Here is a 17,584-nt window from a genome sequence, read left to right as displayed (position 1 = left end):
CAGGAAGAGAGTGTGATCTCCATGTTGTGCAGTCTATAACCCAACAGGGCGACAGTGTGCTCTCCATGTTGTACAGAACTTAACCCAACAGGATGAGAGTGTGTTCTTCATGTTGCACAGACTATAACCTAACAGGGAGAGACTTTGCTCTTCTGTTGTACAGACCATAACCCAACAGAACGAGAGTTTGCTCTCAATGTTGTTCAGACCGTAACCCAACTGGGCGTGAGTGCGCTCTCCATGTTGGACAGACGAAAACCCAACATGGGGAGAGTGGAATCTCCATGTTGCACAGCCTATAACCCAACAGGGTGAGAGTGTGCTCTCCATATTGTATAGACAATAACCTAAAAGGACGAGAGTGTGCTCTCCATGCTGTACAAACTATAACTTAACAGGACGAATGTGTGCTCTCAATGTTGTGCAGACTGTAACCCAACAGGATGAGAGTGTGCAGAGCGTAACCTAACAGGGCGAGAGTGCACTCGCCATGTTGTACAGACCGCAAACCAACTGGGCGAGAGTGCACTCTCCATGTTGTACAGACCATAACCTAACAGATCGATAGTGTGCTCTCCATGTTGTACAGACCGTAACCCAACAGGATGAGAGTGTGCTCTCCATGTTGTACAAACTATAACCTAACAGGGCGAGAGTGTGCTCTCCATGTTGTACAGACCGGAACCCAACAGGATGAGAGTGCGCTCTCCATGTTGCATAGACCATAACCCAACTGGACGAGATTGTGCTCTCCATGTTGTACAGACCGTTACACAACAGGGGGAGACAGCGCTCACCCTGTTGGACAGACCATAACCCAACAGAACGAGAGTGTGCTTTTCATGTTGTACAGACCATAACCTAAATTGAAGAGAATGTGCTCTCCATGATGTGCAGACTATAACCCAACAGGATGTGAGTCTGCTCTCCATGTTGTACAGACCAGAACCCAACAAGACGAGAGTGTGCTCTCCGTGTTGTGCAGACCGGAACCCAACTGGCGGAGAGTGGGCTCTCCATGTTGTACAGGCCATAACCCAACAGGAGGAGCGTGCACACTCCGTGTTGTGCAGCCGAGAACCCAACAAGGTGAGAGTGTGCTCTCCGTGATGTGCAGACGATAACCCAACAGGATGAGAGTGCATTCTCCATGTTGAACAGACCATAACCCAACAGGGGAAGAGTGCCCTCTCCATGTTGTACAGACTATAACCTAACAGGACGAGAGTGTGATCTCCATGCTGTACAAACTATAACCTAACAGGACGAGAGTGTGCTCTCCATGTTGCACAGACCATAACATAACAGGACGAGAGTGCACTCTCCATTTTGTACAGAATATAACCCAACAGGGGTGAGAGCACTCTCCAATTTGTACTGACTACAACCTAACAGGACGAGAGTGTTCTCTCCATGTTGTACAGACCGTAATCCAACAGGCTGTGAGTGCGCTGTCCATGTTGTACGGACCGTAACCCAAGAGGATGAGAGTGCACTCTCAATGTTGTCCAGACCGTGACCCAACAGGACGAGAGTGCACTCTCCATGTTGTACAGACCGTAACCAAACTGGGCGAGAGTGCACTCCCCATGTTGTACAGACCATAACCTAACAGGACGACAGTGTGCTCTGCATGTTGTACAGACCAAAACCAAACAGGATGAGAGTTTGCTCTCCATGTTGCACAGACCATAACCCAACAGGGGGAGAGTGTGCTCTCCATGTTGTGCAGACCGCAACCCAACAGGATGAGAGTTTTCTCTCAATGTTGTTCAGAACGTATCCCAACAGGGGGAAAGTGCACGCTCCATGTTGTACGGAGGAAAACCCAACATGGGGAGAGTGCTCTCTCCAAGTTGTGCAGACAGTATCCGAACAGGACGAGAGTGTGCTCTCCATGTTGTACAGACTATAACCCATCAGGACGAGAGTGGGCTCGCCATGTTGGACAGACGATAACCCAACAGGATGAGAGTGTGCTCTCCATGTTGTATAGACAGTAACCTAACATGGGGAGAGTGCACTCTCCATTTTGTACAGAATATAACCCAACAGGAGGAAGAGTGCACTCTCCATTTTGTACAGACTAAAACCTAACAGGACGAGAGTGTGTTCTCCATGTTGTACAGAATGTAATTCAACTGGATGACAGTGTGTTCTCCTTGTTGTATGGACTGTAATCCAACAGAATGAGAGTGCACTCGCCATGTTGCACAGAACGTAACCTAACTGGGCGAGAGTGCAGTCTCCATGTTGCACAGACCATAACCTAACAGTACGACAGTGTGCTCTCCATGTTGTACAGACCGTAACCCAACAGGCTGAGAGTGTGCTCTCCATGTTGTCCAAACTATAACCTGACAGGGCGAGAGTGTGCTCTCCATGTTGTTCAGACCATAACCCAACAGGGTGAGAGTGCACTCTCCATGTTGTACAGACCGTTACCCAACAGGGGGAAAGAGGGCTCACCATGTTGTGCAGACCAAAACCTAACAGGACGAGAGTGTGATCTCCATGTTATCCAGACAGCAACCCAACAGGGGGAGAGTGCACGCTTCATGTTCTGCAGACGAAAACCCAACAGGGGGAGAGCGCACTCTCCATGTTGCACAGCCGAATGCCCAACAGGGGGAGAGAGCAATCTCCATGTTCGACAGCCGACAACCCAACAGGGTGAGACTGCATTCTCCATGTTGAACAGACCATAACACAACAGGGGAAGAGTGCACTCTCCATGTTGTACAGACTTTAACCTAACAGGACGAGAGTGCGCTCTCCATGCTGTACAAACTATCACCAAACAGGACGAGGGTCTGCTCTCCATGTTGCACAGACTATGACATAACAGGAAGAGAGTGTGCTCTCCATGTTGTACAGACTATAAAACAACAGGATGAGAGTGCGCTCTCCATGTTTTACGGACCGTAACCCAAGAGGATGATAGTGCAATCTCAATGTTCTACAGACCGTAACCCCACAGGAGGAGAGTGCACTCACATGTTGTACAAACAGTAACCCAACTGGGCGAGAGTGCACTCTCCATGTTGCACAGACTATAACCGAACAGGGAGAGACTTTTCTCTCCATGTTGTGCAGACCATAACCCAACAGGATGAGAGTGTGCTCTGAATGTTGTTCAGACCGTAACCCAACAGGGGGAGAGTGCGCTCTCCATGTTGCATAGACGAAATCCCAACATGGGGAGAGTGCACTCTCCATGTTGCACAGACGAAAACCCAACAGGGGGAGAGTGCAATCTCCATGTTGTATAGACAATAACCTAAAAGGACGAGAGTGTGCTCTCCATGCTGTACAAACTATAACCTAACAGGACGAATGTGTGCTCTCCATGTTGTGCAGACTGTAACCCAACAGGATGAGAGTGTGCTCTCCATGTTGTACAGAGCGTAACCTAACATGGCGAGAGTGCACTCGCCATGTTGTACAGACCGCAACCCAACTGGGCGAGAGTGCACTCTCCATGTTGTACAGACCATAAGCTAACAGATCGATAGTGTGCTCTCCATGTTGTACAGACCGTAACCCAACAGGATGAGAGTGTGCTCTCCATGTTGTACAAACTATAACCTAACAGGGCGAGAGTGTGCTCTCCATGTTGTATGGACCGGAACCCATCAGGATGAGAGTGCGCTCTCCATGTTGCACAGACCATAACCCAACTGGACGAGAGTGTGCTCTCCATGTTGTACAGACCGGAACCCAACAGGACGAGAGTGTGCTCTCCGTGTTGTGCAGACCGGAACCCAACTGGCGGAGAGTGGGCTCTCCATGTTGTACAGGCCATAACCCAACAGGGGGAGCGTGCACACTCCATTTGTGCAGCCGAGAACCCAACAAGGTGAGAGTGTGCTCTCCGTGATGTGCAGACGCTAACCCAACAGGATGAGAGTGCATTCTCCATGTTGAACAGACCATAACCCAACAGGGGGAGAGTGCCCTCTCCATGTTGTACAGACTATAACCTAACAGGACGAGAGTGTGATCTCTATGCTGCACAAACTATAACCTAACAGGACGAGAGTGTGCTCTCCATGTTGCACAGAACATAACATAACAGGACGAGAGTGTGATCTCCATGCTGCTCAAACTATAACCTAACAGGACGAGAGTGTGCTCTCCATGTTGCACAGACCATAACCCAACAGGGGGAGAGTGTGCTCTCCATGTTGTGCAGACCGCAACCCAACAGGATGAGAGTTTTCTCTCAATGTTGTTCAGAACGTATCCCAACAGGGGGAAAGTGCACGCTCCATGTTGTACGGAGGAAAACCCAACATGGGGAGAGTGCTCTCTCCAAGTTGTGCAGACTGTATCCGAACAGGACGAGAGTGTGCTCTCCATGCTGCACAAACTAAAACCATTCAGGACGAGAGTGTTCTCTCCATGTTGTACAGACTATAACCCATCAGGACGAGAGTGGGCTCGCCATGTTGGACAGACGATAACCCAACAGGATGAGAGTGTGCTCTCCATGTTGTATAGACAGTAACCTAACATGGGGAGAGTGCACTCTCCATTTTGTACAGAATATAACCCAACAGGAGGAAGAGTGCACTCTCCATCTTGTACAGACTAAAACCTAACAGGACGAGAGTGTGTTCTCCATGTTGTACAGAATGTAATTCAACTGGATGACAGTGTGTTCTCCATGTTGTATGGACTGTAATCCAACAGAATGAGAGTGCACTCGCCATGTTGCACAGAACGTAACCCAACTGGGCGAGAGTGCAGTCTCCATGTTGTCCAAACTATAACCTGACAGGGCGAGAGTGTGCTCTCCATGTTGTTCAGACCATAACCCAACAGGGTGAGAGTGCACTCTCCATGTTGTACAGACAGTTACCCAACAGGGGGAAAGAGGGCTCACCATGTTGTGCAGACCAAAACCGAACAGGACGAGAGTGTGATCTCCATGTTATCCAGACAGCAACCCAACAGGGGGAGAGTGCACACTTCATGTTGTGCAGACGAAAACCCAACAGGGGGAGAGCGCACTCTCCATGTTGCACAGCCGAATGCCCAACAGGGGGAGAGAGCAATCTCCATGTTCGACAGCCGACAACCCAACAGGGTGAGACTGCATTCTCCATGTTGAACAGACCATAACACAACAGGGGAAGAGTGCACTCTCCATGTTGTACAGACTTTAACCTAACAGGACGAGAGTGCGCTCTCCATGCTGTACAAACTATCACCAAACAGGACGAGGGTCTGCTCTCCATGTTGCACAGACTATGACATAACAGGAAGAGAGTGTGCTCTCCATGTTGTACAGACTATAAAACAACAGGATGAGAGTGCGCTCTCCATGTTTTACGGACCGTAACCCAAGAGGATGATAGTGCAATCTCAATGTTCTACAGACCGTAACCCCACAGGACGAGAGTGCACTCACATGTTGTACAAACAGTAACCCAACTGGGCGAGAGTGCACTCTCCATGTTGCACAGACTATAACCGAACAGGGAGAGACTTTTCTCTCCATGTTGTGCAGACCATAACCCAACAGGATGAGAGTGTGCTCTCCATGTTGTACAGACCGTAACTCAACAGGGGGAGAGTGTGCTCTCCATGTTGTGCAGACCGCAACCCAACAGGACGAGAGTTTGCTCTGAATGTTGTTCAGACCGTAACCCAACAGGGGGAGAGTGCGCTCTCCATGTTGCATAGACGAAATCCCAACATGGGGAGAGTGCACTCTCCATGTTGCACAGACGAAAGCCCAACAGGGGGAGAGTGCAATCTCCATGTTGTATAGACAATAACCTGAAAGGACGAGAGTGTGCTCTCCATGCTGTACAAACTATAACCTAACAGGACGAATGTGTGCTCTCCATGTTGTGCAGACTGTAACCCAACAGGATGAGAGTGTGCTCTCCATGTTGTCCAAACTATAACCTGACAGGGCGAGAGTGTGCTCTCCATGTTGTTCAGACCATAACCCAACAGGGTGAGAGTGCAATCTCCATGTTGTGCAGACAGTTACCCAACAGGGGGAAAGAGGGCTCACCATATTGTGCAGACCAAAACCTAACAGGACGAGAGTGTGATCTCCAAGGTATCCAGACAGCAACCCAACAGGGGGAGAGTGCACACTTCATGTTGTGCAGACGAAAACCCAACAGGGGGAGAGCGCACTCTCCATGTTGCACAGCCGAATGCCCAACAGGGGGAGAGAGCAATCTCCATGTTCGACAGCCGACAACCCAACAGGGTGAGACTGCATTCTCCATGTTGAACAGACCATAACACAACAGGGGAAAAGTGCACTCTCCATGTTGTACAGACTTTAACCTAACAGGACGAGAGTGCGCTCTCCATGCTGTACAAACTATCACCTAACAGGACGTGAGTCTGATCTCCATGTTGTACAGACTATGACATAACAGGAAGAGAGTGTGCACTCCATGTTGTACAGACTATAAAACAACAGGATGAGAGTGCGCTCTCCATGTTTTACGGACCGTAACCCAAGAGGATGATAGTGCAATCTCAATGTTCTACAGACCGTAACCCCACAGGACGAGAGTGCACTCACATGTTGTACAAACAGTAACCCAACTGGGCGAGAGTGCACTCTCCATGTTGCACAGACTATAACCGAACAGGGAGAGACTTTGCTCTCCATGTTGTGCAGACCATAACCCAACAGGATGAGAGTGTGCTCTCCATGTTGTACAGACCGTAACTCAACAGGGGGAGAGTGTGCTCTCCATGTTGTGCAGACCGCAACCCAACAGGACGAGAGTTTGCTCTGAATGTTGTTCAGACCGTAACCCAACAGGGGGAGAGTGCGCTCTCCATGTTGCATAGACGAAAACCCAACATGGGGAGAGTGCACTCTCCATGTTGTACAGCCTCTAACCCAACAGGGTGAGAGTGCACTCTCCATGTTGTACAGACCATCACCCAACAGGGGGAGAGAGCACTCTCCATGTTGCACAAACTATAACCGAACATGACGAGAGTCTGCTCTCCATGTTGTACAGACTATAACCTAACAGGACGAGAGTGTGCTCTCCATTTTGTACAGAATATAACCCAACAGGGGGAAGAGTGCACTCTCCATTTTGTACTGACTAAATCCTAACAGGGCGAGATTGTGCTCTCCATGTTGTACAGAAGGTAATTCAACTGGATGAGAGTGCGCTCTCTATGTTGTACGGACCGGAACCAACAAGATGAGAGTGTGCACTCCATGTTGTACAAAGTATAACCTAACACGGCGAGAGTGTGCTCTCCATGTTGTTCAGACCGTAACCCAACAGGGTGAGAGTGCACTCTCCATGTTGTGCAGACCGTTACCCAACAAGGGGAAAGAGCGCTCACCATGTTGGACAGACCATAACCTAACAGGACGAGAGTGTGCTCTCGATGTTGTCCAGACCGCAATCCAACTGGATGAGAGTGTGCTCTCCATGTTCTACAGACCGTTATCCAACAGGTGGAGAGAGCATTCTCTATGTTGTACAGACCATAACCTAACAGGACGGGAGTGTGCTCTCCATGTCGTACAGGCCGTAACCCAACAGGGTGAGAGTGCGCTCTCCATGTTGTACAGACCATAACCTAACAGGACGAGAGTGTGCTCTCCAAGTTCGACAGAGCTTGACCCAACAGGACGAGAGTGTGCTCTCCATGCTGTACAGACCGTAACCCAACAGGGGGAGAGTGTGCTCTCCATGTTGTCCAGACCGCAACCCAACAGGACGAGAGTGTGCTCTCCATTTCGCACAGACCATAACCCAACAGGATGAGAGTCTGCACTCCATGCAGCACAGACCGGAACCCAAAAGGAAGAGAGAGTGCTCTCCATGTTGTAAGACCGTAGCCCAACAGGGGGAGAATGTGCTCTCCGTGTTGTACAAACCGTAAACCAACAGGGGGAGAGTGTGCTCTCCGTGTTGCACAGACCGTAACCCAACAGGGGGAGAGTGTGCTCTCCATTGTGTGCAGAATATAACCCAACAGTGGGAAGAGCGCACTCTCTTTTTTTGTGCAGATTATAACCCAACAGGGGGAAGAGTGCACTTTCCATTTTGTACAGACGAAAACCCAACATGGGGAGAGTGCAATCTCCATATTGTACAGACTATAACCTAACAGGAAGAGAGAGTGCTCTCCATGCTGTACACACAATAACCTAACAGGAGGAGAGTGTGCTCTCCATGTTGTGCAGACTATAACCTAACAGGACGAGAGTGTTCTCTCCATTTTGAACAGAATATAATCCATCAGTGGGAAGAGTGCACTCTCCATTTTGTACAGACTACAACCTAACAGGACGAGAGTGCGCTGTCCATGTTGTACAGACCGTAATTCAACAGGATGAGAGTGCACTCTCCATGTTGTACGTACCGTAACCCAACAGGATAAGAGTGCACTCTCCATGTTGTACGGACCGTAACCCTGGAGGATGAGAGTGCACGCGCCATGTTGTACAGACCGCAACCCAACTGGGGGCGAGTGCACTCTCCATGTTGTACAGACCATAACCTAACAGGACGACAGTGTGCTCTCCATGTTGTACATACCGTAACCCAACAGGAAGAGAGTGTGCTCTCCATTTTGTACAAACCATAACCTGACAGGGCGAGAGTGTGCTCTCCATGTTGTACAGACAGTAACCCAACAGGACGAGAGGGTGCTCTCCATGTTGTACAGATCTTAAACCAACTGGACCAGAGTGTGCTCTCCATGTTGTACAGACCATCACCCAACAGGGTGAGAGAGCACTCTCCATGTTGTGCAGACGAGAACCTAACAGGACGAGAGTGTGCTCTCCATGCTGCACAAGCTATAACCAAACAGGACGAGAGTGGGCTCTCCATGTTGTACAGACTATAACCCAACAGGATGAGAGCGTGCTTTCCATGTTGTACAGACCGGAACCAAACAGGGGGAGAGTGCACACTCCATGTTGTGCAGACGAATACCCAACAGGGTGAGAGTGTGCTCTCCATGTTGTGCAGACGATAACCCAACAGGATGAGAGTGCATTCTCCATGTTGAACAGACCACAACCCAACTGGGGGAGAGTGCACTCTCCATGTTGTACAGACTATAACCCAACAGGATGAGAGAGTGTTCTCCATGTTGTACAGACCGTAACCTAACAGGGGGAGAGTGCACTCTCCATTTTGTACAGAATATAACCCAACAGGTTCAAAAGTGCACTCTCCATTTTGTGCAGACTACAACCTAACAGGACGAGAGTGTTCTCTCCATGTTGTACAGACCGTAATTCAACAGAATGAGAGTGCGCTCTCCATGTTGTTCGGACCGTAACCCAACAGGATGAGAGTGCACTCTCCATGATATACAGACCATCACCCAACAGGGGGAGAGAGCACTCTCCTTGTTGGACAGACGATAACCTAACAGGACGAGAGTGTGCTCTCCATGCTGCACAAACTAGAACCAAACCGAACGAGAGTGTGCTGTCCATGTTGTAAAGACTATAACGTAACAGGACGAGAGTGCGCTCTCCATGTTGTACAGACCGTAACCCAACAGGATGAGAGTGTGCTCTCCATGTTGTACAGACTATAACCCAACAGGATGAGAGTGTACTCTCCATGTTGTACAGACGGTAACCGAACAGGGAGAGAGTGCACTCTCCATTTTCTACAGAATTTAAGCCAACAGGGGGAGAGTGCACTCCCGATTTTGTACAGACGACAACCTAACAGGGCGAGAGTGTGCTTTCCATGTTGTCCAGACCGTAATCCAACAGGATGAGAGTGCGCTCTCCATGTTGTACGGACCGTAACCCAACAGGATGAGAGTGCATTCTCCATGTTGTACAGACCGTAACTAAAGAGGATGAAATTGAACTCTCCATGTTGGACAGACCGTAACCCAACAGGAAGGAGTGCACTCTCCTTGTTCTGCAGACTGTAACCCAACTGGCCGTGAGTGCACTCTGCATGTTGAACAGACCGTTACCCAACAGGGGGAGAGAGTACTCACTATGTTGTACAGAATATAACCCAACAGGGGGAGAGTGCACTCTCCATGTTGCACAGATGAAAACCCAACAGCTCGAGAGTGTGCTCTCCAAGTTGTACAGAATATAACCCAACAGGGGGAGAGTGCACTCTCCATGTTGCACAGATGAAAACCCAACAGGGGGAGAGTGCACTCTCCATGTTGTGCAGACGAAAGCCCAACAGGGAGAGCGTGCATCTCCATGCTGTACAGCCTATAACCCAACAGGGTGAGAGTGTGCTCTCCATGTTGTGCAGACCATCACCCAACAGGATGATGGTGCACTCTCCATGTTCTACAGAACATAACCCAACAGGGTGAGAGTGCATTTTCCATGTTGTACAGACGAAAGCCCAACAGGGGGAGAGTGCAATCTCCATGTTGTACAGACGGTAACCCAGCAGGGGGAAGAGTATGCTCTCCATGTTGCACAGATGAAAACCCAACAGGGGGAGAGTTCACTCTCCATGTTGTTCATTCGAAAGCCCAACAGTGGGAGATTGCAATCTCCATGTTGTAGAGCCTATAACCCAACAGGGTGAGAGTGTGCTTTTCATGTTGTACAGACCATCACCCAACAGGATGAGAGTGCACTCTCCATGTTGTACAGACCATAACACAACATGGGGAGGGTGCATTCTCCATGTTGTGCAGACCATAACCTAACAGGATGAGAGTGTGCTCTCCATGTTGTACAGACTATAACCCAACAGGATGACAGTATACTCTCCATGTTGTACAGACGGTAACCGAACAGGGAGAGAGTGCACTGTCCATTTTCTACAGAATATAAGCCAACAGGGGGAGAGTGCACTCCCGATTTTGTGCAGACGACAACCGAACAGGGCGAGAGTGTGCTTTCCATGTTGTACAGACCGTAATCCAACAGGATGAGAGTGCACTCTCCATGTTGTACGGACCGTAACCCAACAGGATGAGAGTGCACTCTCCATGTTGTACAGACCGTAACTAAAGAGGATGAAATTGAACTCTCCATGTTGGACAGACCGGAACCCAACAGGAAGGAGTGCACTCTCCTTGTTCTGCAGACTGTAACCCAACTGGCCGTGAGTGCACTCTGCATGTTGAACAGACCGTTACCCAACAGGGGGAGAGAGTGCTCACCATGTTGTACAGAATATAACCCAACAGGGGGAGAGTGCACTCTCCATGTTGCACAGATGAAAACCCAACAGCTCGAGAGTGTGCTCTCCAAGTTGTACAGAATATAACCCAACAGGGGGAGAGTGCACTCTCCATGTTGCACAGATGAAAACCCAACAGGGGGAGAGTGCACTCTCCATGTTGTGCAGACGAAAGCCCAACAGGGAGAGCGTGCATCTCCATGCTGTACAGCCTATAACCCAACAGGGTGAGAGTGTGCTCTCCATGTTGTACAGACCATCACCCAACAGGATGATGGTGCACTCTCCATGTTGCACAGAACATAACCCAACAGGGTGAGAGTGCATTTTCCATGCTGTACAGACGAAAGCCCAACAGGGGGAGAGTGCAATCTCCATGTTGTACAGACGGTAACCCAGCAGGGGGAGAGTATGCTCTCCATGTTGCACAGATGAAAACCCAACAGGGGGAGAGTGCACTCTCCATGTTGTTCATTCGAAAGCCCAACAGTGGGAGATTGCAATCTCCATGTTGTAGAGCCTATAACCCAACAGGGTGAGAGTGTGCTTTTCATGTTGTACAGACCATCACCCAACAGGATGAGAGTGCACTCTCCATGTTGTACAGACCATAACCCAACATGGGGAGGGTGCATTCTCCATGTTGTGCAGACCATAACCTAACAGGATGAGAGTGTGCTCTCCATGTTGTACAGAATATAACCCAACAGGGGGAGAGTGCACTCTCCATGTTGCACAGATGAAAACCCAACAGCTCGAGAGTGTGCTCTCCAAGTTGTACAGAATATAACCCAACAGGGGGAGAGTGCACTCTCCATGTTGCACAGATGAAAACCCAACAGGGGGAGAGTGCACTCTCCATGTTGTGCAGACGAAAGCCCAACAGGGAGAGCGTGCATCTCCATGCTGTACAGCCTATAACCCAACAGGGTGAGAGTGTGCTCTCCATGTTGTGCAGACCATCACCCAACAGGATGATGGTGCACTCTCCATGTTGCACAGAACATAACCCAACAGGGTGAGAGTGCATTTTCCATGCTGTACAGACGAAAGCCCAACAGGGGGAGAGTGCAATCTCCATGTTGTACAGACGGTAACCCAGCAGGGGGAGAGTATGCTCTCCATGTTGCACAGATGAAAACCCAACAGGGGGAGAGTGCACTCTCCATGTTGTTCATTCGAAAGCCCAACAGTGGGAGATTGCAATCTCCATGTTGTAGAGCCTATAACCCAACGGGGTGAGAGTGTGCTTTTCATGTTGTACAGACCATCACCCAACAGGATGAGAGTGCACTCTCCATGTTGTACAGACCATAACCCAACATGGGGAGGGTGCATTCTCCATGTTGTGCAGACCATAACCTAACAGGATGAGAGAGTGCTCTCCATGTTGTACAGACTATAACCCAACAGGATGACCGTATACTCTCCATGTTGTACAGACGGTAACCGAACAGGGAGAGAGTGCACTGTCCATTTTCTACAGAATTTAAGCCAACAGGGGGAGAGTGCACTCCCGATTTTGTGCAGACGACAACCTAACAGGGCGAGAGTGTGCTTTCCATGTTGTACAGACCGTAATCCAACAGGATGAGAGTGCGCTCTCCATGTTGTACGGACCGTAACCCAACAGGATGAGAGTGCACTCTCCATGTTGTACAGACCGTAACTAAAGAGGATGAAATTGAACTCTCCATGTTGGACAGACCGGAACCCAACAGGAAGGAGTGCACTCTCCTTGTTCTGCAGACTGTAACCCAACTGGCCGTGAGTGCACTCTGCATGTTGAACAGACCGTTACCCAACAGGGGGAGAGAGTGCTCACCATGTTGTACAGAATATAACCCAACAGGGGGAGAGTGCACTCTCCATGTTGCACAGATGAAAACCCAACAGCTCGAGAGTGTGCTCTCCAAGTTGTACAGAATATAACCCAACAGGGGGAGAGTGCACTCTCCATGTTGCACAGATGAAAACCCAACAGGGGGAGAGTGCACTCTCCATGTTGCACAGACGAAAGCCCAACAGGGAGAGCGTGCATCTCCATGCTGTACAGCCTATAACCCAACAGGGTGAGAGTGTGCTCTCCATGTTGTGCAGACCATCACCCAACAGGATGATGGTGCACTCTCCATGTTCTACAGAACATAACCCAACAGGGGGAGAGTGCATTCTCCATGTTGTACAGACGATAACCTAACAGGTCTACAGTGTGCTATCCATGCTGTACAAACGGTAACCTAAAAGGACGCGAGTGTGCTCTCCATGCTGTACAGACTATAACCGAACAGCATGAGAGGGTGCTCACCATGTTGTACGCAAATTTACCCAACAGGGGGAGAGAGTGCGCACTATGTTGTCCAGACCGTAACCGAACAGGACGAGAGTGTGCTCTCCATGTTGTGCAGACCGCAACCCAACAGGACGAGAGTGTGCTCTCCATGTTGTACAGACCGTGACCTAACAGGGAGAGAGTGCACTCTCCATTTTGTACAGACTACAACCTAACAGTTCGAGAGAGTGCTCTCCATGTTTTACAGACCGTAATCCAACAGGATGAGAGTGCACTCTCTTTGTTTTGCAGACTGTAACACAACTGGGCGAGTGTGCACTCTCCATGTTGTACAGACAGTAACCCAACAGGACGAGAATGTGCTCTCCATATTGTACAGACCGTAACCCAACAGGGTGAGAGTGTGCTCTCCATGTTGTACTGACCGTAACCCAGCAGGACGAGAGTGTGCTCTCCATGTTTTACAGACGGTAACCCAACAGGCGGAGAGTATGCTCTCCATGTTGTGCAGACCGCAAACGAACAGGACGACAGTTTGCTCTCCATGTTGTACAGACTATAACCCAACAGGACAAGATTGTGGTCTGCATGTTGTACAGACCATAAACTAACAGGAAGAAAGTGTGCTCTCCATGTTGTACAGACTATAACCCAATAGGATGAGAGTCTGCTCTCCATGTTGTGCAGACCGCAACACAACAGGAAGAGAGTGTGATCTCCATGTTGTACAGACCGTAACCCAACAGGGGGAGAGTGTGCTCTCCATGTTGTACAGATCGTAACCCAACAGGGGGAGTTTGTGCTCTCCATGTTGCACAGACCATAACACAACATGGGGAGAGTGTGCTCTCCATGTTGCCCAGAACGTAACCCAACAGGACGAGAGCTTGCTTTCAATGTTGTTCAGACCGTAACCCAACACGGAGAGAGTGCACTCTCCATGTTGTGCAGAATATAACCTTACAAGACGAGAGTGTGCTCTCCATGTTATACAGACCGGAACCTAAAAGCAAGAGAGTGTGCTCTCCATGTTGTACAGAATATAACACAACAGGGGGAGAGTGCACTCTCCATGTTGCACAGATGAAAACCCAACAGGGGGAGAGTGCACTCTCCGAGTTGGACAGACGACAGCCCAAGAGGGTGAGCGTGCAATCTCCATGCTCTACAGCCTATAACCCAACAGGGTGAGGGTGTGCTCTCCATGTTGTACAGACCATCAGCCAACAGGATGATGGTGCACTCTCCATGTTGTACAGACGATAACCCAACAGGGGGAGAGTGTATTCTCCATGTTGCACAGACTATAACCTAACAGGTCGAGAGTGTGCTATCCATGCTGTACAAACTATAACCTAAAAGGACGAGAGTGTGCACTACATCTTGTACAGACGATAAACTAACTGGACGAGAGTGTGCTCTCCATGTTGCACATACCAAACCTAACAGGAAGAGAGAGCACTCTCCATGTCGTACAGACTATTACCCAACAGGATGAGAGTCTGCTCTTCATGTTGTGGAGACCAGAACCCAACAGGGGGAGAGTGTGCTCTCCATGTTGTACAGACCGTGCCCCAACAGGGGGAAAAGTGTGCTCTCCATGTTGTACAGACCTTAACCCAACAGGGGGAGTGTGTGCTCTCCATGTTGTACAGGCCGTAACCCAACAGGGCGAGTGTATGCACTCCATGTGGCACAGACCGGAACCCAACAGGACGAGAGTTTGCTCTCAATGATGTTCAGACTGTAACCCAACAGGGGGATATTGCACTCTCCATGTTGTTCAGAATATAACCTAACAGGACGTGAGTGTTTCCTTCCATGTTGGACAGACCATAACCGAACAGCTCGAGAGTGTGCTCTCCATGTTGTACAGAATATAACCCAACAGGATGAGAGTATAGTCTCCATGTTGTTCAGACGGTAACCGAACAGGGAGAGAGTGCACTCTCCATTTTCTACAGAATTTAAGCCAACAGGGGGAGAGTGCACTCCCAATTTTGTACAGACGACAACCTAACATTGCGAGAGTGTGCTTTCCATGTTGGACACACCGTAACTAAAGAGGATGAAATTGAACTCTCCATGTTGTACAGACCGTAACCCAACAGGAAGAAGTGCACTCTCCTTGTTCTGCAGACTGTAACCCAACTGGCCGTGAGTGCACTCTGCATGTTCTACAGACCGTTACCCAACCGGGGGAGAGAGTGCTCACCATGTTGGACAGACCGTAACCTAACAGGACGAGAGTGTGCTCTCCATGTTGCACAGACCGTAACCCAACAGGGGGAAGAGTTTGCTCGCCATGTTGCACAGACCGTAACGCAACAGGGGAAGAGTGTGCTCTCTATGTTGTACAGACCTTAAACCCACAGGACGAAAGTGTGCTCTCCATGTTGTACAGACCGTAACCCAACAGGACGAGAGTGTGCTCTCCATGATGTGCAGACAGTAACACAACAGGGGGTGTGTGTGCTCTCCAGGTTGGACAGACCGCAACCGAACAGGAGGAGAGTGTGCTCTCCATGCTGCACAGACCGTAACCCAACAGGACGAGAGTGTGCTCTCCATGTTGTACAGAATATAACCGAACAGGGGGAGAGTGTGATCTCCATGTTGGACAGACCATAACCCAACAGGACGAGAGTGTGCTATCCATGCTGCACAGACCGTAACCTAACAGGACGAGAGTGTGCACTACATGTTGTACAGACGATAAACTAACTGGACGAGAGTGTGCTCTCCATGTTGTACAGACCATAACCTAACAGGAAGAGAGAGCACTCTCCATGTCGTACAGACTATTACCCAAAAGGAAGCGAGTGTGCTCTTCATGTTGCCCAGACCGTAACCCAACAGGACGAGAGTTTGCTCTCAATGATGTTCAGACCGTAACCCAACAGGGGGATATTGCACTCTCCATGTTGTTCAGAATATAACCTAACAGGACGTGAGTGTTTCCTTCCATGTTGGACAGACCATAACCTGACAGCTCGAGAGTGTGCTCTCCATGTTGCACAGAATATAACACAACAGGGGGAGTGTGCACTCTCCATGTTGTACATTCGAAAGCCCAACAGGGGGAGATTGCAATCTCCATGTAGTACAGCCTGTAACCCAACAGGGTGAGAGTGTGCTCTTCATGTTGAACAGACCATTACCCAACAGGATGAGAGTGCACTCTCCATGTTGTACAGACCATAACCCAACATGGGGAGAGTGCATTCTCCATGTTGTACAGACGATAACCTAACAGGACGAGAGTGTGCTCTCCATGCTGTACAAACTATAACCTAACAGGACCAGAGTGTGCTCCCCATGTTGTGCAGACTATAACCTAACAGGACGAGAGTGTGCTCTCCATGTTGTACAGACTATAACCCAACAGGATGAGATTCTGCTCTTCATGTTGTCCAGACCAGAAGCCAAAAGGAAGCGATTGTGCTCTCCATGTTGTACAGACCATAGCCCAACAGGGGGAAGAGTGTGCTCTCCATGTTGTACAGACCGTAACCCAACAGGGGGAAGAGTGTGCTCTCCATGTTGGACATACCGTAACCCAACAGGGGGAGAGTGTGCTCTCCATGTTGTATAGGCCGTAACCCAACAGGGGGAGTGTATGCACTCCATGTGGCACAGACCGGAACCCGACAGAACGAGAGTTTGCTCTCAATGATGTTCAGACCGTAACCCAACAAGGGGATATTGCACTCTCCATGTTGTTCAGAATATAACCTAACAGGACGTGAGTGTTTCCTTCCATGTTGGACAGACCATAACCTAACAGCTCGAGAGTGTGCTCTCCATGTTGCACTAGATATAACACAACTGGGGGAGAGTGCACTCTCCATGTTGTACATTCGAAAGCCCAACAGTGGGAGATTGCAATCTCCATGCAGTACAGCCTATAACCCAACAGGGTGAGAGTGTGCTCTTCATGTTGTACAGACCATCACCCAACAGGATGAGAGTGCACTCTCCATGTTGTACAGACCATTACCCAACATGGGGAGAGTGCATTCCCCATGTTGTACTGACGATAACCTAACAGGACGAGAGTGTGCTCTCCATGCTGTACAAACTATAACCGAACAGGACCAGAGTGTGCTCCCCATGTTGTGCAGACTATAACCTA

The 17,584-nt window shown here is 49.5% G+C and overlaps 1 pseudogene; it reads left to right on the top strand.

Annotated features, from left to right (window-relative positions):
• Positions 1–403: 403 nt before the first annotated feature.
• The window catches only part of LOC137362772 (mitochondrial-processing peptidase subunit beta-like), a 93,392-nt pseudogene continuing 76,211 nt past the window's right edge, over positions 404–17,584 (top strand).

Source organism: Heterodontus francisci, unplaced genomic scaffold (genome assembly GCF_036365525.1).
Source record: "Heterodontus francisci isolate sHetFra1 unplaced genomic scaffold, sHetFra1.hap1 HAP1_SCAFFOLD_237, whole genome shotgun sequence".
Lineage (NCBI taxonomy): Eukaryota > Metazoa > Chordata > Chondrichthyes > Heterodontiformes > Heterodontidae > Heterodontus > Heterodontus francisci.
The sequence above is the reverse complement of the archived record's forward strand: the minus strand, read 5'-3'. Positions and strand labels throughout refer to the sequence as shown.